Here is a 22,667-nt window from a genome sequence, read left to right as displayed (position 1 = left end):
CCTGGGTAGAGCTTGGGAAACGCCCTTTGTTGTTTCCTTCACCAGCTTGGCCCAGCACTAGGGCTCTCTTATGCAGCACGACTACACGTTTTAACGGCTGCTGCCAACAGGTCTCTACCTGTAGTTCAACCGTTGTCGTATTTAACGCGTGTAAACCAACCAGCGTTATTAAACTGTACGCTTCTATACACAACCTTCTCGGTTGAACGGCTATTACTGAATGCGATGAGAAATTTTTTGTTGTGATAAAACATTGTTTTTAATGGGTCAAAACACCGTGCAAGCGAAATAATGGATTGAAAAATGTTATCCGGACTCTTGTCCATCAAAAGCTACGATTTGTCGGTGGTTCGCCGAGTTTAAACGTGGTCGTACCGACACAAATGACGCGGAACGCTCGGGTAGACCTGTGGAAGCCGTTACACCGGAAAATGTGAGTGAAGTGACAAAAATTATAATGAAAGATCGTAAAGTGAAGCTCCTTGAGATTGCTGAGATGACACAGATATCATATGGAAGTGTATTTATTATCATTCATGAAAAATTGAGCATTAAAAAGGTTTTTTCCAAGTGGGTGCCGTGATTGCTTTCGATGGAACAAAACAACAGTGAACAAAACAATGAAAACAATGGCGAAATTGAACGAATTGGTCTTTGATCTGCTTCCCCACCCCCCATACTCGCCAGATTTAGCCACCAGTGACTACTGGCTCTTTGCTGATCTTAAAAAAATGCTCCAGGGAAAAAGATTTGGCTCAAATGAGGAGGTCATCGCTGAAACTGAAGCTTATTTTGAAGCGAAAGATACATTTTTTTATAAACATGGTATTGAAAAATTGGAAAAACGTTGGAACCATTGTATCACCCTAAAAGGTGATTATGTTGATGAATAGAAAAAAATTTGCAAAAAAATTTTGTTTCCATTGTTAGTCTCGGGACTTATTGATCCATGTGTAAGTGATGGAGTGGTTCGAAAACCTATGGGGAATCATGAATAAAAAAAATTGATCGTGGAAGTGTTCGAAATCTCGAGAAGAACGTAAGGCTTCAGAATCAAAGACCAAAATACTGTTTCGGAATTCAGCTTCTGAACTCTGGATCTGGATTCTGGAATTGAATTCTGATCCTGCATTCTGGATCTGAAATTTGTAAACTATTTTTTATCCTGAAATTCAGAAATTAATTAATTTCCTGAAATGAACTCAAAATTTTAAATATGGCTCTAAATTTCTGAAATGAATTCTGTTCTGAATTTGAACTATAGCTCCCTAATCCAGGGCCCAAATACAGCCTTAGAATTCAGTTCAAAGTCCTGGTCCGGGTGTTGAGAACTCTGTTCCTGAATCTTGGTCTAAAATTCAATCAAAAACTCAGTTATAGAATTCAGGTCCAAAAATCCGCTCCACATTTCAGGTCTAGAGTTTAGGTTTTGAATTCATTTACAGAAATCAGATTCAGTTCTGGAGTTCAATTTCAATTCGAGAATCTAGGTCCAAAATTCAGTTTCTTTATACAGGTCCCGGGCACAAGTTAAGGTTTCTGGATCTTTTCCAGAATTCATCCATGGATCTGAATCTGATCTTGAACTTAACTTATAACTATTCCAGATACAGGTCTTAGGCCTGATCTTACCATATTGCTGACTTTTCAAAAATTGTGGATATGGGAATATCATCGGATTAAGAGACTAATAAATACATAAACTTAACAAAATATTTCACATATCAAATGTGCCCCCTGCAAAAGTTCGGGCCCGAGGGGATTCCCCCCTTTTTTCTTCTCCACTCGGCGGCCCTGATGTGTCGTAGCTATGAAGGATATTTCTTCTCCGGCCACCATTTGACCGAACTTTCTTATCCAAAAATACTGAGTTTAGAGCCGCTATATGTTCAAGCCTGCGGACGAAATTCTGTACCAAAACTTATCCAAAAGAATGACGAGAAAAAAGGTCCGGTAGGGACCTACAATAACTGCTATTAGTACTTGTGACGTTATACTACATTGAGTCAAATTTATTCATTACCTTTCTCTTACAGATGTTACAGGGTTGCACAAAGAAACCTGACACATTTTATTCTCAGGTTACATTGGAACCAAACAAGGGAGAGAAAGAAACCGAACACGGTATCGGAAAGTAGAAGAATGAAGGTTTATTTTCGTCTAGTAGTTTTCCATCAAAGAGCACTTTTGATATTCGTAATATTATTGCTATTCTACATATTTTTTATATATTTTATGTGTTTACTGTTTTCGATGATTTTTGTATATTTTTGTTACTCGTTCATAATTAATGTTCTGCTACGACAAAATTTGCAAACTTGCCTAATTTATAAATTGGATAGTTATGATATTTTATGCAAAGTTTTGCTTTTTTAGTTGTTTATATTGTTATAACAATTTTTAACTATTTGTGCGGTGATATACAATCTCTTCCTTACTTCTCATTTTGTGATGACAGAAACTTTGCTTTAAATTTCAATAATACTTCTGGACAACTTGGTTTGCAAATCCCAAACTGGAATTCTATTCTCACGAAAACCGCTTTCAAATGCTTTCGATAAACAAAAGCGTTTGTAACCACCTAGATGAAGCTCGCATCCATTAAATCCAAATCATTCGACAGAATCGATTTGTCTACCGTTTACACATCGAAATTTCCAGCTCCATTTTCTTCCGATTAAGTTGGTTTCAGGCAACCGCCACCGCATCGTCCGGATGTGGTACAACATCAACATAATTCCCCGAACAGCAAAAATTCTATTTCCCTCGAGTCGATATTTGGCATCACAACCCGTTCGTACTATGTACGCAAATCCGATGCCACATGCTTGGAGCTGCCTGCAGGAAGTTTTCCGCCATAGCCAAGTGGATTTTTTCCTACTCGACAAACAGGATTATAACGACGACCGTATTTTTATACAGTCAACATGTAGCAGGAAAAGCGTTCCGTCTGATTCCGACCGACCGACCGACAGTGGGTGAAGGGAAAATTTCCAAATCAAATGGAAATCCACTTCAGCATCGATTTTGACTGGAGAGCGCAGCTTCGAATTCATTCAGACGTTCGATTGGAATATAGATCTCAACTGTTGGCGGCACTTGTTTTGCAGATTTGTCATTTTGGCAGTGTAGTTTCTGGATACGGAAGGCTTACGACAGTCGTCCTCGTGCCCCAGTTTCCAACGCAAACAGCCAGTAATTACAAGAATCACTATGAATGCTGAATTACTATGGATTCCCAACACATTGCGTTAATACTTTTTGATTACCAAATTTTCCTCGTTTTCCTGGTGATCAACATATGAATGGATTTCTTTCTAAAACCATCCATTGGAAGAAGAGCACCGCCATTGATCAACTCTCTCTACTTGCGGAATCGTGATTAATTTTGACGTAGAGTTACGACTCTGATTTTTTATATAGGGATACAAACTCCAAATGAAGTCACTTATCAATCGCCGAATTCTTGATATCACTACATCAACTGCTTGAAAATAATCATACGCATCGATTCAGATTTTCATACATAAATGAGAGCATTTGTCCGAACATATGTTATTCAAGGACAAAGGAATGATCATGTGCTATTAGGTTTTGCACGAACATGACATAACTTCACAAAATGAACATTATGACCTTTTTTTTGACAGTCGACGTGTATTAGGTTTTGCACGATGACGACACAAATGAACTGCCGATGAATTAAGTTCATCTTTGACAGTTGCTGTGTACTTGTTTTGTTTTGCGACTGCAAGAAAATGACGAAAAAGTGCCTGTTAAAAACGTATTCCACATTGAAAATAACTAAAAAGATTGCCCTGTATGTGTTTTTTCAGCATCAAGGAGCGATATATGTATGAATCTGTTGAGTGTGAGGCGACTTGCAATTTTTACATTCGAACGATGAACTTCTGATGAACTTTTAAACTGTAAACAAGTACACGTCGACTGTCAAAATAAGTTCATTCTGTTCATTTTGTGAGGTTATGGCATGTTCGTGCAAAACCTAATTAGGATTTTTACCATCGCTACTTACCTCAATCAAAAGAACACATTTTGACAGTTCAGCAGTACTATTTGTAAACATAGATGTTTTTGTTTGTCTGTTGACAAATTGAATGAGACCATTTACGATCCATATCGCCTAAATAGAGTTTTAAAACATTTGTTCACGATTGAATACGGTTTGTTTTTGAGATTTATTAAATAATAGTCACTAGTTGCAAAGTGTAAAGATGATTGTTTGAGATGTGTTCTTCGATTTATGTTTAAGCTTGTTTGTAAACAGTACCGCTGAACTGTCAAGGATGAATTCTTGTTCATTTGTGACGTCACGATAAAAAATATAATTAGATTTTTTATCGTGACTTCACAAATGAACAAAAATTCATCCTTGATAGTTCAGCGGTACTGTTTACAAACAAGCTTAAACAAAATCGAGGAACATATCTTACACACTTAAATTTTTTAGCTGAGTCTCGGCAAAAAAATGCCGAGATTCGCACAGCCGAGTAATCAGCAATCATCTCGCAAAAATAAAATAACTGAGCGTCTCGGCACCCTCAAATTTGACAAACGTCAAATATTGCCGAAATCGCCAGCATAAGATTTACTGTTTGCTCAGTGAAACGTTCGCTGAATATTCGGCAATCCAAAAACGAAAAAATGAAAAAAAAAAAAAACAAATTACCGAATCATCAGTAATTAAAAATCTAGTCAATTAATTTTGTTTGTAATTTCTAAACATTATAAACACACCAGGCTTACAAATTTGTTGTCAGTAGTACTTAAAGCCTCTACCTTAAAACATGTAGCATAATAAAAAGCGGTGTTTCCGGATGCGGCCACCTTGAGTCGAGCTGGAAATATGAAAATAAAAATAAATATACAAATATTTTCAATATTTAATGATGCATATACGGTATTGTTCAAAAAATAAACTTACTTTGATCTATTGAATTTGTCCATGCCTTGGGATAGTTTTTCGCATATCCCCCAAAGTTTTGTCTCGAGGACTCTTTGAGCCCCGTGTTGGGTGTTTTTCCCTTATAATGTGATCTGATAAAGTCGCCTTTTATAAAGCGAAACATGTCACTATATTTATTCAATATTTTTACTTGCAAGTGGTTCCACGTTTCTTCGAAGATTATCCATTTTTTCACTCGAGAATTTCATCAGAAAATAATCGCACAATGCGAAGCGAAAATGTAACGCGACAATAAATGACAGCTGTCGTGCTGAATATCGGCAACAGCTAGCGCATTTTCCGAAATCTCGGCAAACGTCTCTGCTGATGTCGGCATATCTGCTGTTTACTGATAAAGTCAGCAAGCAATTATGCCAAATTTCGGCAAAGTGAAGCATTTTACCGAAATATCAGTAAATGCATTTAACGAAGTTCAGAAACATGCGTATTAATTACTGAGCAATCAGCAAATTTAGGTGTTGCTGATCAGTTTCGGCATTTTATTATGCCGAGCTCAAGAAAAGGTTTTAAGTGTGTAAACAATCATCTTTACACTTCACAACTAGCCACTTTTATTTAATAAATATCAAAAACGAACCGTATTCAATCGTGGCCAAATGTTTTAAAACTTTATTTAGGCGATACGGATCGTAAATGGTCTGATCCAATTTGTCAATAAACAAACACAAGAAATTTCTGTTTACAAACAGTACTGCTGAGCTGTTAAAATGTGTTCATCCGATTGAGGTTAGTAGTGACGGTAAAAAAAAACTAAGTATAATTGAATGCAATGCATACATCAGGAAATAATTTAGAAGAAATATCGCTAGCTACATCGGGATATGATTTAGAAATAATACCATCAGCGGCTTCGCTCATCTGAGCATCCTCCCAACACAGTGATCTAGCGGATGATTTAAGAAATCAAAATGATGAGGTTCAAATTAGTTCGCTCCGTTTTCGAATGATGGGGGTCTGGCTGTCATGAATTCGTTCATTCTTCAAGATGCTGTTAAAAGTCATCATTGGAATGATGATCAAACAACAATTCATCCATTCGGATTTATTCTGACAAAATTAACAATTTGAGTTTCGTTATAATATCAGATGTCTTGTAGCATGACACAATTGCTGCACAAGTTTTCATTTCCAAGTTGATAATGTTTTTAAAACAACGAATTTAATATGAAAACGGCAATTTTTGCATCGGACGGGGCAGCTTCTGCATATGAAAATAGAAAACAATTCGCAAGTCTCTGTAAGTTTTAGGAAAAATACAACATGGATACGGGGTGACATTTCTTCGCAATCTCGTACGGTAAGGGACCATGTGATGCAATCGGTGCAACATTGAAAGGAATAGCAACTAGAGCTTGTTTGGCAAGAGAACATGTACGTCTAAAAGCAAACGAGATAATTTCACAACAATCTCGTTTTTTTATATGTCAATATGTCACAAGAGGAATGTGACGATGGTGATGTAGAATGGAAAGATATTGATCCACACATAAAAATGATTCAGGGTACACCAAAATATCATTGCTTCATTACGGGTTCGAGTCCCGTCTCTGCGGTAACATTTTCGCGGTTTTCATTACATCATTGTGTTCACATGTCGGTTTTCCAATCTGTTTCCCCGTTAGATACTGATCATATTAAAACTAGCTCAAGGCGGCTTTACGTCTTAACAAAGTCTAAAAACAAAATCGGACGGAAGGACAATAAAAGGTTTGTCTACCTTTACCATTGTGTTTGAGATCACACAATCGTCACTGCTGCTACCACACACTAGTGGAGATCCATTAAATTGATGGATGAAACTATCGTGTGTTATCCCGTAGATAGCGAAATAGACAAAAACAAAAGTCTCAAGTCAGTATCGTGCGGCAAAAACAGATGGGTAGAAATAGACTCGTGATCATTGTATGTGTTTCTGTTGAATTTGTTTCCGTCGATACGGGACTGTAAGTGAATACCGTAGTGGCTAAGTAGAGCGAAGCATGCTTAGTTTCGTCCAATCAATTGGACTTTCTCTTCATGTGTTTTCATATGCAGGGTAGTTTAATTGGTAAAACAATTTCCCCGGTTAGGAGTTAGCTACGGGTTCGAGTCCCGTCTCTGCGGTAACATTTTCGCGGTTTTCATTACATCATTGTGTTCACATGTCGGTTTTCCAATCTGTTTCCCCGTTAGATACTGATCATATTAAAACTAGCTCAAGGCGGCTTTACGTCTTAACAAAGTCTAAAAACAAAATCGTTGAAATATCTGTTTTCTCGAGTTTGTTTCTCAGATATCTAGAAAATGACTGCATTTCGGAAGTAGAAATTTCATGAGAATTACAAAAATAATAAATTTGGCTATGGAGAACCCAGAATAACTTATAAAAAGGACATATTTTCTTGAAATATCTGTTTTCTCGAGTTTGTCTCTCATATATCTAGAGAATGACTGCATTTCGGAAGTAGCTCTATATAAACTTTTTCATTGAGTGTGGTTTGAAGCAATAATATTTCATTACTCACACTCATTAATTCATATGAAAACATCGGTTTTCGAAAACCGTTAAAAAGCTATTCGTTGGGAAACTTTTCTATCGATTACCTCTCCTTCTTGTAACTTAACGTCGTTTGTAGTGTAAAATGAAAAAAAAACTTATAGTGGAAAAACTAAGAATAAACATAAACTGCTACGCACTGATGAGTCGAAGTCGAAACGTAAAACCAATTCAAATAATTTAAGAATTTTGAAAAAATAATGTCATTTTCGATTTTTTGAAAAATTGAAATATTTTTTTTTCTGTGTCTATCTTTTAAAAAGTTCAATTGATTGCCTACAACTTCTTCTGAGAGAAAATTTCGTAGATGCTATAGATTTCGAGTTAACACATGGATCAATAAGTCCCGAGACTAAAGCAGAGATGGCGCTCGTAGTAAACCAGTAACCACGTCTTTCTAGAGTACTAACCTTTGCTTGAAACGACCAGAAACAGCTGAGTTATCGAGGTTGGAGTAAAGTCGTTTTGTAGTTTGTTTAAAAAATGAAAATAATGAAAGATCGTAAAGTGAAGCTCCGTGAGATTGCTGAGATGACACAGATATCATATGGAAGTGTATTTATTATCATTCATGAAAAATTGAGCATTAAAAAGGTTTTTTCCAAGTGGGTGCCGCGATTGCTTTCGATGGAACAAAAACAGCAGTGAACAAAACAATGAAAACAATGGCGAAATTGAACGAATTGGTCTTTGATTTGCTTCCCCACACTCCATACTCGCTAGATTTAGCCCCCAGTGACTACTGGCTCTTTGCTGATCTTAAAAAAATGCTCCAGGGAAAAAGATTTGGCTCAAATGAGGAGGTCATCGCTGAAACTGAAGCTTATTTTGAAGCGAAAGATACATTTTTTATAAACATGGTATTGAAAAATTGGAAAAACGTTGGAACCATTGTATCACCCTAAAAGGTGATTATGTTGATGAATAAAAAAAAATTTGCAAAAAAAATGTTGTTTCCATTGTTAGTCTCGGGACTTATTGATCCATGTGTTATAATTGATTAAAAATAATGTTGCTTAAAACACTTACGCCCTTTTCAAAAAATAGTCTTGAGTGAAAAAATATCTACACTGAAAATAAAAACTACTTATTATTTGTCTTCTTTACACTTAATTTGAAGTTTTTTGCGCCGTTTTTTCATTCGCTCCTTCAATTTTTGTCAAAATATAAAGAGCAAAACCGCCCAACAGCGAGAGTTTTGTTCAGTAAGCTAAAATTAAGTAAACCGTATCAACCTTAAATGGAGTCAATACGACTCAACTGTGAAGTAAATATTACTCAACATTAAGTATTTTTTGCACGTGCCTTACGGAAACTACCTAGAACCACTTTACATAAAATTAGGTTATTGAGCGGAACCCCCAAATTAGGTTGTTTTGCGGTTCCGTGTAGACCAGGGAAAAACACTTTATTTGCCATACCGATCACGAGTGCAAAGTGTCATGCAAATCGAGTGGGCTCGTGTCTGAATTTTACCATATATGGATGATTTTACGTAGAATTGCTCATCGGCAAGTATTCGCTGAATGAGCATATTTTACTCAGAGTGCATATGCGAACCTGTTCATCTGTTTTCTGTGGCTCTAGGTAAATAAATTTGATTTAATTTGATTCTCAGGATATGCATCGAGAGCATTTAAAACTTCCATTGAAAGCATAGACAAAGACGAACATGCTGTGAAATGAACTGTGATGTACTTGAAAATTGCATAATCTTATCATTCAGTCGTTGAGCTGATAATTATTCTTTCAAGGCTTTGAACAGACATTTTTATTAAATCATTCTACAGAGAAGCTGCCTGCTGTCATCCAAACACATGGAGTCCATATTTCACGGTGAGCTGACCCTGGCACTGTGCTATCTAATGTATCATAATAACGTGAATTGATACATTTCCGTCTTATCTAATCTTCCCTTTGATGGGTGATCATCGATTTATCCAATTCCAATTTTACTTTGCACGACACCAGACATTTTTCTTCACACTGCTAATATCGGTTAATAAATATTGACCCTGTCAACCTTTCTTATTGTAGCGACCGACTCGCAATCGCACGTGACTTGCTTCCAATACTAAACAGAAGTCACGGAGGAAAATCAAAAATACCTTTACAATGTATTAGCCTCATTCCGCTGCTGCTACGTTTCATACTAATAAATCTCATTCATTTGGGGTTGCTTCTAGTAGTGACTTGGAATTTCCGGAAATTTATCACCATCGTTCTGCTAGCGTATTTCGGCGGGGCATGTTATTGGATTTCCACAACAGAGCCTTCAAGGAAGAAGTTCACAGTCGGGCAATCGGGTAGACGGATGGAGCTACCGAATTAGTGGTGGAAGCAAAGAGCACATAGCCAACCATTTAGATACATTATGGTATACCCATAACTGTCGTTGTATTTTTAAAACAAGGTTAATTTTAATAATTTGAAGGGGAAAAAGCTTGCTTTTACCCCCAAATTTATGCTAGGTGCACATAACCATTTTAAATTAAGTTTACGTTTCGTCTTCGACTCATCAGTGCGTCAGCAGATTATGCTGACGCAAACCCCCGGATCAACATAATCCGCTGAGCAGACGTAAAGTTAATGCTATTTGCAAGACACTTTTTTGTACACAAGAAGTGTAACGTCTAAACTGACGTCTCGAACGAAACAAGTTTCGGCTTACTGGCCGTACAGATTGTGATAATTTGAAGGGGAAAAAGCTTGCTTTTACCCCCAAATTTATGCTAGGTGCACATAACCATTTTAAATTAAGTTTACGTTTCGTCTTCGACTCATCAGTGCGTCAGCAGATTATGCTGACGCAAACCCCCGGATCAACATAATCCGCTGAGCAGACGTAAAGTTAATGCTATTTGCAAGACACTTTTTTGTACACAAGAAGTGTAACGTCTAAACTGACGTCTCGAACGAAACAAGTTTCGGCTTACTGGCCGTACAGATTGTGATAATTTGAAGGGGAAAAAGCTTGCTTTTACCCCCAAATTTATGCTAGGTGCACATAACCATTTTAAATTAAGTTTACGTTTCGTCTTCGACTCATCAGTGCGTCAGCAGATTATGCTGACGCAAACCCCCGGATCAACATAATCCGCTGAGCAGACGTAAAGTTAATGCTATTTGCAAGACACTTTTTTGTACACAAGAAGTGTAACGTCTAAACTGACGTCTCGAACGAAACAAGTTTCGGCTTACTGGCCGTACAGATTGTGATAATTTGAAGGGGAAAAAGCTTGCTTTTACCCCCAAATTTATGCTAGGTGCACATAACCATTTTAAATTAAGTTTACGTTTCGTCTTCGACTCATCAGTGCGTCAGCAGATTATGCTGACGCAAACCCCCGGATCAACATAATCCGCTGAGCAGACGTAAAGTTAATGCTATTTGCAAGACACTTTTTTGTACACAAGAAGTGTAACGTCTAAACTGACGTCTCGAACGAAACAAGTTTCGGCTTACTGGCCGTACAGATTGTGATAATTTGAAGGGGAAAAAGCTTGCTTTCACAATCTGTACGGCCAGTAAGCCGAAACTTGTTTCGTTCGAGACGTCAGTTTAGACGTTACACTTCTTGTGTACAAAAAAGTGTCTTGCAAATAGCATTAACTTTACGTCTGCTCAGCGGATTATGTTGATCCGGGGGTTTGCGTCAGCATAATCTGCTGACGCACTGATGAGTCGAAGACGAAACGTAAACTTAATTTAAAATGGTTATGTGCACCTAGCATAAATTTGGGGGTAAAAGCAAGCTTTTTCCCCTTCAAATTATCACAATCTGTACGGCCAGTAAGCCGAAACTTGTTTCGTTCGAGACGTCAGTTTAGACGTTACACTTCTTGTGTACAAAAAAGTGTCTTGCAAATAGCATTAACTTTACGTCTGCTCAGCGGATTATGTTGATCCGGGGGTTTGCGTCAGCATAATCTGCTGACGCACTGATGAGTCGAAGACGAAACGTAAACTTAATTTAAAATGGTTATGTGCACCTAGCATAAATTTGGGGGTAAAAGCAAGCTTTTTCCCCTTCAAATTATCACAATCTGTACGGCCAGTAAGCCGAAACTTGTTTCGTTCGAGACGTCAGTTTAGACGTTACACTTCTTGTGTACAAAAAAGTGTCTTGCAAATAGCATTAACTTTACGTCTGCTCAGCGGATTATGTTGATCCGGGGGTTTGCGTCAGCATAATCTGCTGACGCACTGATGAGTCGAAGACGAAACGTAAACTTAATTTAAAATGGTTATGTGCACCTAGCATAAATTTGGGGGTAAAAGCAAGCTTTTTCCCCTTCAAATTATCACAATCTGTACGGCCAGTAAGCCGAAACTTGTTTCGTTCGAGACGTCAGTTTAGACGTTACACTTCTTGTGTACAAAAAAGTGTCTTGCAAATAGCATTAACTTTACGTCTGCTCAGCGGATTATGTTGATCCGGGGGTTTGCGTCAGCATAATCTGCTGACGCACTGATGAGTCGAAGACGAAACGTAAACTTAATTTAAGGTTAATTTTAGCCCAAGACATTTTGTTCACATGCAACACAACCTATCAAATATCGCAGAAGAAAAACAACCTTCAGACTATTTTTCATAACTTGATTTTTTTAGAATAAAGTCTCATTTCTTTGCAGTACACAATTTTACACTTAACTGTAAGTACATTATTTATACCCGGAAAAAGCAAGTTTGTACTACGAACAAGGAAATAAATTGATAATCAATATTACTGGTGTGATTAGCTGGCAAGTTGTTTTTTGTTACCACTGATTTTCTTTCATTGAAGCAGGTTACAAGTTTTCGCTGAACCCAAGTCGAAGCTATTTTCGGCCATAAGCCGTAATTGCTATAATGAATGGTTTATAAAAATAGCATGGGGAGGGATTGTAGCTTATATTAAAGGAAATGCAGATATATTTTCGTATCTAAAATAGGATGCATACGAAAAACGGTAGTTGAAAACTCGTGATTTTACTCATGCTATATTTGTGATATTTGCCTAATCGTGGATATTAATCTAATGTGAACACATGTAAACACTCACTCACTGTCAGAGATGCCAGGTAAAAATTTCAAATGTCTGCAGACAGGGTCTGTAAATCTGAAAAAAAATCTGCAGTCAGCAAGTATGGCTTGCTGGCAGCAATTTCTCTATAAAGTATGACATGCAAAACTGACTTGGCGAGCAAAAAAAAAAAAAAAGGTCGCGGAAATTTCAAATTTTTCTGTAAATATAGATGAAAGTCAGCGAGAATTTCAAAAGTCTGTAAAAATCTGCGAGAATTTCAAAAGTCTGCAAAAGTCTGCACAACAAAAAATGTCTGCAGCACTATACCCCAAATCTGCAGATTTACAGACAAATCTGCAGACCTGGCATCTCTGCTCACTGTCTCTCAACATCTCCCACGTCTGCCCAGCTTACACGCTAAGACAATCATACTCAACTTGTGGTAACTATCGAATAACTCAGGATACCACATCCTTCCCATCAACAACAGAATTAATTAGTATCAGAAATTTGATACGACTGCAACGGCTCAGAAGGTTACTTGTTGTGATATTCCGGTTATCATGGTTATCAATCTTAATGCTAACACACGTACACAGAACCTACACACTTCTCTCATTATTCACAAATTCATTGTAGCTATAATTTAATTCAGGACACCATACTTGTGATTATCTATTCTATCAGTATAAACTTGTTTATGCTGCATACCTTCGGACGCCCTGGCTGAACCCAAAGAAAAAGAATAAAAAATATTAGTACTTCTAGGTAATAACAAAAAAACAATGTAACTATTTATAATTGAATATTAACATTCGGGTAATACTCAAAACATGGATAACTGATTGAAAATTCTAAAAAATCAGTCCGTCATTTTTTAGTTTCCTAAAACTAGGATCTGCGATTCAAAATCTGTGTAGCAAAATAGATTGAAAAGTTCAGTTGTTTTACACACAAAACTGTAAATATCCCAAGTAACAATTCGAATGCCTTATGGTTTTGATTATAATTTATAGGAGTTTTGTAATTGATTTTCAATCACTACCTGTTTTATGACAACTATAATAAGTGTCTCTTTTAACCAGTAATATCATGGTTTGCAAAGCTTCTATAAAACCCTTTACCTACACTAACAACAGAACTGCAAACAATACAATTTGCACTAGGATAAAACCATGCAAACACTCTTAATATTGCTTTCAAACATTTTCTTTAAAACATTATTGTCAGTTAAATTCTTTCATAAATCTAGTTTTGTGTGTGTGCGTGTTCACTGGATGACAATTTCACTCAGAGCAAATTTGAGGGTTCTAAAGTACATTTATGACACATTAGTTGTAGGCTATTTGATTTATTGCTTCTTAGGTTAAGTGTAATTTGCATTAAAGGAAATTTCATGGCCGCCATTATGATGTTCTATACCGTAGCATTTATTGACATCAAATAAACTTCGAAATGCAAAAACGAGGAAATATTATGGACTTTCATGATTCGTTTTCAGAATCTATGCACAAGTTTTAACGCCACGAAATAGTTTTATACAAAAATGACGATGAATCACAAAAAATAATTTTCATAAATCATGAAGACTTTCGCAAAAACCGCATTTATCTCAAGGCGATTAGTTATAATTCCTATTTTTATCCTTACATTCACGATAAAAATAAAAGCGCATGAAGTTTTTACGTTCGGAAACAGCCTCAAACTCGTAAAAAATCTAATATATTCTTACTGATTGCATTCAGAGTAGACATGACACACACGTCTTCAAGAAAAATATTATCAAAACGTCAGTTTATTCATAGCGAAATTCATTCCATCCAAATAAATTTAATGTTGATCGTAAAGCTGGTTTCAAAATTTTCTTGAATTGGGAGTTTTAAAGCAGGTTTATGCTGATTCTTCATTTTGATTTATAAACCTTATGAAGAATGGTCCACTTGGCAGGAACATGCTCTTATATAGGTTTTCAGTAGGCTTTCGTGGAGTTTAAAGTTTTATTGCAAGATTTGTTATGTAGCATTGAAGACAGCTACAAGTATTTATTAATATTAAAAATGTTACTTGGGATGGCAGCCCTAAGTTTACTGTTTAGATGGAGTACATAATCATGAATCAAGGAACGAATTCAGCAGCTCTCTAACCGCTTCTCAGTGAATTACACCAGATATACGAAGATGTGTCTAGCAGCGATTGAAACTCTTTCCTTCATACACGTTACTTTAATCATGAAACTCTAGACACTCACAGAACTGAACATAAGTGCAGACATGCACTAGAACCCGGTCATATCGACGAAGCACTCACGTTCTCTCGCTACGAGGCACTCACGTTCGGTACGCTTCAGTGGCTCTGTGGTAGAGATGGTAGGGTCTCGGGTATTTTACCCAAAACCTGACCCGTACACCCGCACCCGGCGGGTTTTTGGTCGGGTACGGGTAAAAATTTTTATTTTTAATCGGGTACGGGTAAAAAAAAATTACTGCTGACTCGGGTACGGGTCGGGTACGGGTAAAAAAAATTACTGCTCACTCGGGACGGGTAAATTTTTTTCCGGATCGATTACCCGACCATTTATACTTCACATAAATATGTTTACATGTTGACGAGTATTTTTTATTGCAAAACAGTTCTTCCGAAAAATAAACAATTTGATTCAAGGGGTTTTGACATTCGCGCCTAGAACCAGACCTGACAACTGGCACCTTTTTCCAGAGAAAAACATTTCTTTTCTTCATTTAAAAAACGATCAACCATAGTTACGTGAAAAGTTATGTGAATTCTTTCCACCTTACTTACTTTTTACTTTTATATAACATATTTATTAAGACACACTGCCTTAGCCTTAAGATGTTGCGGTCAGACCCTACTTTCCACGTAGGTTTTAATGGACTGGCATTTCAAAGCTGTTTAATGCACAATCCAGTAAAATTTATTTGATTTATATATAAAATGTAGTGTAGTACTCATATCGCATTCAGATACCAGAAAACTGTTATTTTAAATATTGGTTGAAGATTTTTGAAATTTTCATATAAATCATTAGGATTCTAACCATAAAATCATAAACATTTATTTCAGAAAATCTGCATAGAAGTTCTTCTTATTAGTCACTTCTGGGTGGTGTCACCTCACTTGAAATGACACCGATTGATGGCACAGCAAGTTGGGCTATATTGCCAGTTAATTTTCGTTTCTTTTCACTGGACTACAAGTGAAAATCTCGATGCGTGACAACGTGGAGTCGCAAAAGTACGGATGAAAATCTTTTCTCGTGAAATACTCAAATTTTCACCGTGTTCACTCGTTGTTGGTTCCACCGGAGGTGGCGTAGAGGTTCAATGGCTGTAAAAATCACCAGCTACCGTTAACATCGTTGGTGTGGGTTTGTGAGGTTTACAAAACAGTCATAGTTGACAGATTAATTTAAATCAAAATTATAATTTATTTTGCTTAATAGTAAAAAATTGTAACAAAAAAATTATTACGACGTATTACGACATTTTGGGTAAATATGCTTCTCGAAAAATTTGAGTAGATATTACTTCCTTTTGCGTTGTAAATGAGTATAAAGTACCATAGACATTGGAAATCTATTCATGCTTCACAGTGTATTTATATGTTTAAATGTGAACAAGCATTTTAATGTATTTTACTTACAAACTAGAGCTTGATACGGCTCGCTATCTAAGGGCATGCTCAGGAGTGTTCTAGTTCTAGATGCATAATTTATGTCAGTTACAAAATTTTAATCTGGATTTTATAACAAAAAAAACTGGCAGCCCCAGTAGTGTTTTATTCGTGTTTCAAATATACAAAAAATAGAACGGCATCGTAGACCAGTTTTAAATTTGATAGAAGAACTGGTCGAATAAATAAAACTAGAACGGCTTGCTGGGGACACGTTTGTTCCAGTTTCTGTTCTATTATGGATCTTACATATAGAAGTTTTAACTGCTGAATTTGCTCTAAAACACTTTATTTTTTCCATCCTGAATTTTGGTAAAATTTTTACTACTCATTCGGGTCGGGTACGGGTACAGGTAATTTTTATTCGGGTACGGGTAAAATTTTTTATTTTTTGTCGGGTACGGGTAATTTTTTTTAATTCTTGATCGTGTACGGGTAATTTTTTCAATTTTCGATCGGGTACGGGTAATTTTTTTTGCTGATCACTCGGGTACGGGTCGGGTTCGGGTATAAGAATTTCAGTAATCTGTATATACAGAATCTTGGTCACAAATTTATCTGAAAAATCTGTAAAATACAGATCAATCTGTATATGTGGCAACCCTGCCCACTCGCTGTCTCCCACCACCTCCCACTTCTACCCAGCCTACACACTAACACAATCATACTCAACTTGTGGTAGCTATCGAATAACTCAGGATACTACAGCTGTCACACTATACTCAAGAAACCAGTCAATTTTACTAAAAATTCAAGAGGACATGGCTTGATTATTCAGCCAGTGAACATAGATGTAAACAAATCGAAAAAAGACAAAACTCTTACTGTCACTTTTATGAATTATTAGACGGTTGATTCAGGTTCAGAGCTCAGTTCCAGTTTCAGTATCAAGAATTCAGTTCAATATTGGATCAATTGAAGGACGTTGGCAGAGTTAGTTTCCCTTCACAGAAGACCAGGTCGTTTGCATTGGAGTAAAATACAACGAAAGGTGGACATTATGCAAAATCAGCCCTTCTAATGGTTCCAAACGTTATCTAAAGAACTATAAAGATTTCTTCTTTGCAAATCGAAGATAAAAATCATCAGTTTAATGCAAATCTAGAATAATTTTATTAGCTTTGAATATTTTTCGCAGTGCGAAATTCGCACCAAACGAGCGCAAATAAAACTACCATTTGAGACAAATCGAGATAATTGTTCCGAACAGCGTTCAATATCGCAGAGAATCCCACAATTTGGCCCTTCTGAATGGCAGAAATTAATCCTGAACAGCATTTTGATAGTTTCTTTCACTGCAATATGCAAATCCGACATAAAACAATCGACATCAAAATTCTGTGTTTGCTATTTCTTTCACTCTCATTTGTTCCGCTTAATTTAATTGTTTGATAGAAAATATTTGTCGCCAATAAGTCAGTCTGTAGTATTAATGCACTGTTACAATTGTGGATGCGAAGCAGTGAAGGTTGCGAAATTCACACATGTCGTATACATGTGAAATTGGCTTTTTGTAATTAAGACAAGTCAGCGGTTATTGAAATCGTCTCATTTATTTCTACCAGTAGTATTGTTTTTTGTGTTACTAAGATTGAGATTTGATTAAATAAAATCGAAATGTCTAGATTAAATTGTCTGACTTGAAACTGTTTATTAGTAGAAAAGAAAATCATTGTTTTTGTTAATTTTTGTGTGTACAATTGGACATACTATGAAAATGTACACATTTTCATGTGCCAGAAGTGCTGCAAATTTGTCAGGAATAAAATAGGTACGGAAATTCAACTGATCTCACAGTCAGGGATGTCGTAATATCGATCGATTAATCGAGTAATCTATTACCTACCCTGATAATGGAGTAATATTTAATCGATTAGTTTGAAACTCGTATTCTATCATTAAACTAATCGAATAATTTGAAAAGTTCAAAAGCGAAAAACTGTTTAAACAATATTCTAAATTGACCCTCCCGGGTTTTGCCACCCAGACGCCTAGCAGCGTTTGCCAGACGGTTTTGCCGGAGTGTTGGCAGAATTCCGGCCAGAGTCTGACAACAATGCAACAACCGTTTCCGGCAGTGAATTTCGCCTAGCGGTTATAACGGTTCTGTTTCTGCCGGATTGTTGCCATATTAAACTGGCAGCACCAGTTTGAATCGGTTCTTATATTTAGCGCTTTTGGTTTTATTTTTTCAATTAGAAGTTTAAATGAAGAGCAATAACATAGCTTTTGCACTACCAAACATGATATGCAAAGCTTCATCTCACAATATACCAGCAATTTTATTTCATTTATCTGGTCTCAACGCTCATTTTTGAATGTACATGCAGAATTGATGAATATCAAAGACGTCACGTGGTGCAAGAATGACGCAATTTCGCCTGCAAAATTTTGACAGTTGCCGGAATCTTGCTAGGCTTCTGCCAACTGTCCAAATTTCTCACAAGCGGATGTATCTTTCACACAACTGTCAAAAAAATGATTTGGACTCCGCAAAAAGTAAGTTTCTAATCCTTTTATTCTATTTCCGAACCTAAAAAGAGCACATTTCTGCAGAATGGCTCAAAATCAGCTGAACTAACTCTTCAAAAGTGGTTCCAATATTTTGTGTGAGTCATTTTCGAAGCATGATTTTGCTACTAAATATAGAGCAGTTTCATAACAGTCGGAACGTGGCTGTTGGAAGAAATGTTCAACTCGAGTGCGTCATGCCGGGAGCTTTTTGCCGATGTGGTAAACATTTTACGATGCTTACAACTAGTGTTTTGTGTTGTGGCACAACAAACCGGAAACTTAAATCATCATACGGTATCGGCACCACGAGGGCTTTCAGGCGAGCAAAGGCTTATCCTTTTCGCATCAGTGCCAAACTCATAAAACAAGCAATAATCTTAAGTTGAAAACAATCGTTTCGAGCATTCCAGCTCCCCAGTCCCGTCCCTTGGGTGTTTTTTTTTGTGGCTGAAAATACCGGGATACAAATAACGGATGTTGTTGAAACTACCCGGAATCGTTCGATTCCCTTGAGCTGGTACAGCTTTACCGGTGTTAATTGCTGACTCTTACCAGAAAGAAGGTAACTTGCATTGACAGCAAATAGAGGAAAACACTTCATACCGTAGGAAAATTGTTGTAAATTTCATTTGTTTTTTTTTACGGAATAAACCAACAAAATAGGAACTTCGTTCCATTTTTAGATTATTTAGTTTATTTCAGTACTCCATGCATAAGTTTTGAGGTTACGCTTTTATGAAGGTTTCTCCGAAGAATTAAAATCTGTCCAATTTAGGTCGTGAATAATCTCGTGAATTATTTTAACTGTTAGTAAAAATTTGACAGTCGAACAATTATTTCCTATCAAGTAGTTAAATTAAACTAAAACTGCACCCATTTCGCATTTGCGGCCTGATGGAAAGTTATTTCGGGTTATTTAGGCTGTGGACCATTTCGAGGTTAATTTTAACTTTTGGTTGAAATCTGACACTCGAGCGGGTATTTCGATGTTGTCAAAAATAACCATGCTCGAAATCATGGTTATTTTTGACAGATCGGTGATTATTTTCCAACACAGAAAAAAATCTTGCAAAGAAAATTCTAATTTCAATTCTTTAGTTACAATTATTTCCAGTGCAAAATAAACACAAATAACTTTCCATCCCTCAAACTTTGAAATGGGCCGCAGTTTAAGTTAAATTTAACTGGTCGACACAAAATAACCGCTCAAGTGTCAGATTTCAACCAAAAGTTAAAAATTAACCGCGGAATGGTCTACAGTCTTTACTAAACTATTCAGAACTTTTGTTATGTCGTATTTGATAACATGATTTACTAAACTATTCAGAACTTTTGTTATGTCGTATTTGTCAAAGATGTTGATTGCTAACGGTAAGACGTTCAATGATTTTGTACGGCACGGTACGGCAAGGCCGAAACGTCGGGCAATTTCAGAAATAAATCGTTTGCCAATCGAAAAGAGACAGAGAAAGCCGTGAACAATCATTAAAAATAAACAGGACAATTTAAAAAAGTATACACATTTTTTTCGAATATGTTTGATTGATATGAAAATTTCGTTTTTTGTATGACATCACTTTTAAATCGAAGATAATGCAGATTTTTCAATATAAGTTTTAACACGTCGTAGTTGAACAGTTACGTTGCCAAAAAGGAAACGTGCTAAAAACAAGTCCAGCTAAAATACGGTGCTTAAGAATACTGTATTCCATCTTTCAATCACTCAGATATGATTGTATTGAAACTGTGTCTAATTTTGAGTTCAAGTGTCATTTCATCGCACTTCGTTCAAAACCCAAACTATTGCGATATGGCGAAAAAATCGATATCTCGGAGTTAGTTGACGGATTCTTACAATATACAACTCGTTTGATTGGTATCAGGTATCTAAATTTGGAACAATTTTCAGTTTTCAAGGTCAATTGTGACAGATATTATCAAAAAAAAACTGCAAATTTAGAAATTCTAGTTTGTATAACTTGAAAAGTAATCATCAAATCTAAAAACAAAAACATACATACTTCCTGGAAGACCTTCCATTGGCAACTAGTTTGGTCGAAATCGATGCTGCCTTATCTGAGGTTCATTGAAATCTTCATTTAAAATTAGCAAAATAATACTCACTCAGTTTTGCTACCTTCCTAAGTAAAGAAAAATAAGACGTCATAATGTGGAACAGAATAAGACAGCAAAAACCCGGTCTCACAAGTTGTATCCCGCATATTTGACGATTTTTTCCTGCTTGATATTGGACGATGAAACTTATGTGCTGGAAGACATCAAGCAGCTTCTCGAAATGTCTTTTTTTACACTGAAATGTCACGGAACGGTGTACAGGAGCACTTCAGAATGAAGAAACAGGCCAAGCATCCCAAAAAATATTTAGTTTGGCAAGCAATATGCAGCTGTTATCGAGCAAAGCAAACCTTCATCACTAAAAAAACAGTAAACCAGGAAATATTCCGCGAAGAACGCCTAAAGAAGCGATTGTTACCATTCCTACGCATGAATGACAGTTTATCGCTAGTCTGGTTTGATTTGGCATCTTGTCACTACGCCAAAAATGTTTTAGAATGAATATGAAGCGTATGGAGTCCATGTTGTACCGGAAGAGACGACCTATCGAGCGGTATTGGGCTTTGAATAAAGCTTTGAACCTTGATAACTTGAGGTAACTCAAAATATCGTAATTTTTTTTTCAAGCAGCCTAATTAAGTAACTGTTTAAGATGACTAATAAATGAAGTTTTAATTTTATGCACAACAAGAAGTGTATTGTTTGTACTTACTGTTATTCGAAATCGATGATTTCTCCAAAGAGTTTAGTTATTTACAAAGGAATAAACCACCCCGTCAAAATGCTTGAGGATTGCAATAGTATGATCAATTCAGCACGGTTTCCTAGTTCCTCATTCACCAATGGACATACCGGCGATGCCAGTTTTCCACCATATCATTCTGGATCAATTTTCCACTTGACAGCGCCTTATCATTACGCACAAAATTTCTCCTGTTGCGTACTGATAGGCCACTAGGAAACACTTACACACTCACACATGCACACACACACACTTGGCTCACTTTGGTTGACGCGGTTACAACCGCCAGTGACACATATCATCTGCTTCAGCCGCTTGTCCTCCCACACCGGCTTCGAATAGCTACCGCACTTGGAAAAAATCAAGACAACTTCCCTTCCCTGTTTTCACTAGCAAGCAAATACATACAAAACAGCACGCAATCATACGATATATATATTTTATCAATTGCTTATGGTTCGGTAACCTGGTACTCCTTCAATATTTGGCACCTAAAGCTCGCAACACTCGTTGGAAATCATCCTGCTAGAAAGCTACATTACGCAGTACACGTGGATGAGCAGAGATTATCCAGAAAAAAAACAGCACTAAACCAACGACTAATCGTACACTGGATTCCGAACGACCAGACTGGTTCAGGATACGCGACGATACTGACTGCTAGTAGATTCGGCTCACAGCTGACTTGCCATCGTCGTCGTCCTTATCGAGTTTCTGTTTCCGGGCCGTTCGGATGAACGGCTTTCCATATGACTGGGTCACTAAGGAAAAGCTTCTGACAGTTCCATGAACGTGAGTGCCTGCATCAGCATCAGCACGTAACGGAAGAGATAGGAATGAACGCTTGATGTTCGGTGGAACTCATTCAAAGATATTCCGGGTAACAAGAAAGACTACCTCTCTGGTTTGTCAAACAGATTGAGCAAAAGAAGGTTTCATCGATAAATTCAACGTGAATATTTCAAATAGGTCTGAAAGAAAATTAAATGATTCTCTAATTCATTTCTCTTTCGATTATTTCTGCGTCATTATACAAATCTTCGTTATGCATCTAGTACTGAAATCAAAATTAAAATTGTTGGTGTCATTCCACACAAAAAGTTTGGAAGTAA

At 36.7% G+C, this 22,667-nt stretch overlaps 1 protein-coding gene across 4 annotated transcripts in view; it reads right to left on the bottom strand.

The window, feature by feature from the left end:
* The window catches only part of LOC131434875 (ankyrin repeat and fibronectin type-III domain-containing protein 1-like), a 359,205-nt gene extending 337,002 nt beyond the window's left edge, over window positions 1-22,203 (bottom strand). For 2 of the 4 annotated variants that reach the window (XM_058602104.1, XM_058602130.1), the window contains exon 1: window positions 21,526-22,203. The gene's annotated coding sequence lies outside the window, so the exon portion shown is untranslated. The remainder of the gene's footprint in view (window positions 1-21,525) is intronic. The other 2 variants (XM_058602114.1, XM_058602121.1) reach the window with 2 other exon arrangements.
* Window positions 22,204-22,667: the final 464 nt, after the last annotated feature.

This window comes from Malaya genurostris, chromosome 1, assembly GCF_030247185.1.
Source record: "Malaya genurostris strain Urasoe2022 chromosome 1, Malgen_1.1, whole genome shotgun sequence".
NCBI lineage: Eukaryota > Metazoa > Arthropoda > Insecta > Diptera > Culicidae > Malaya > Malaya genurostris.
Note: the sequence above shows the minus strand (reverse complement) of the source record. Positions and strands in the feature narration are given on the sequence as shown.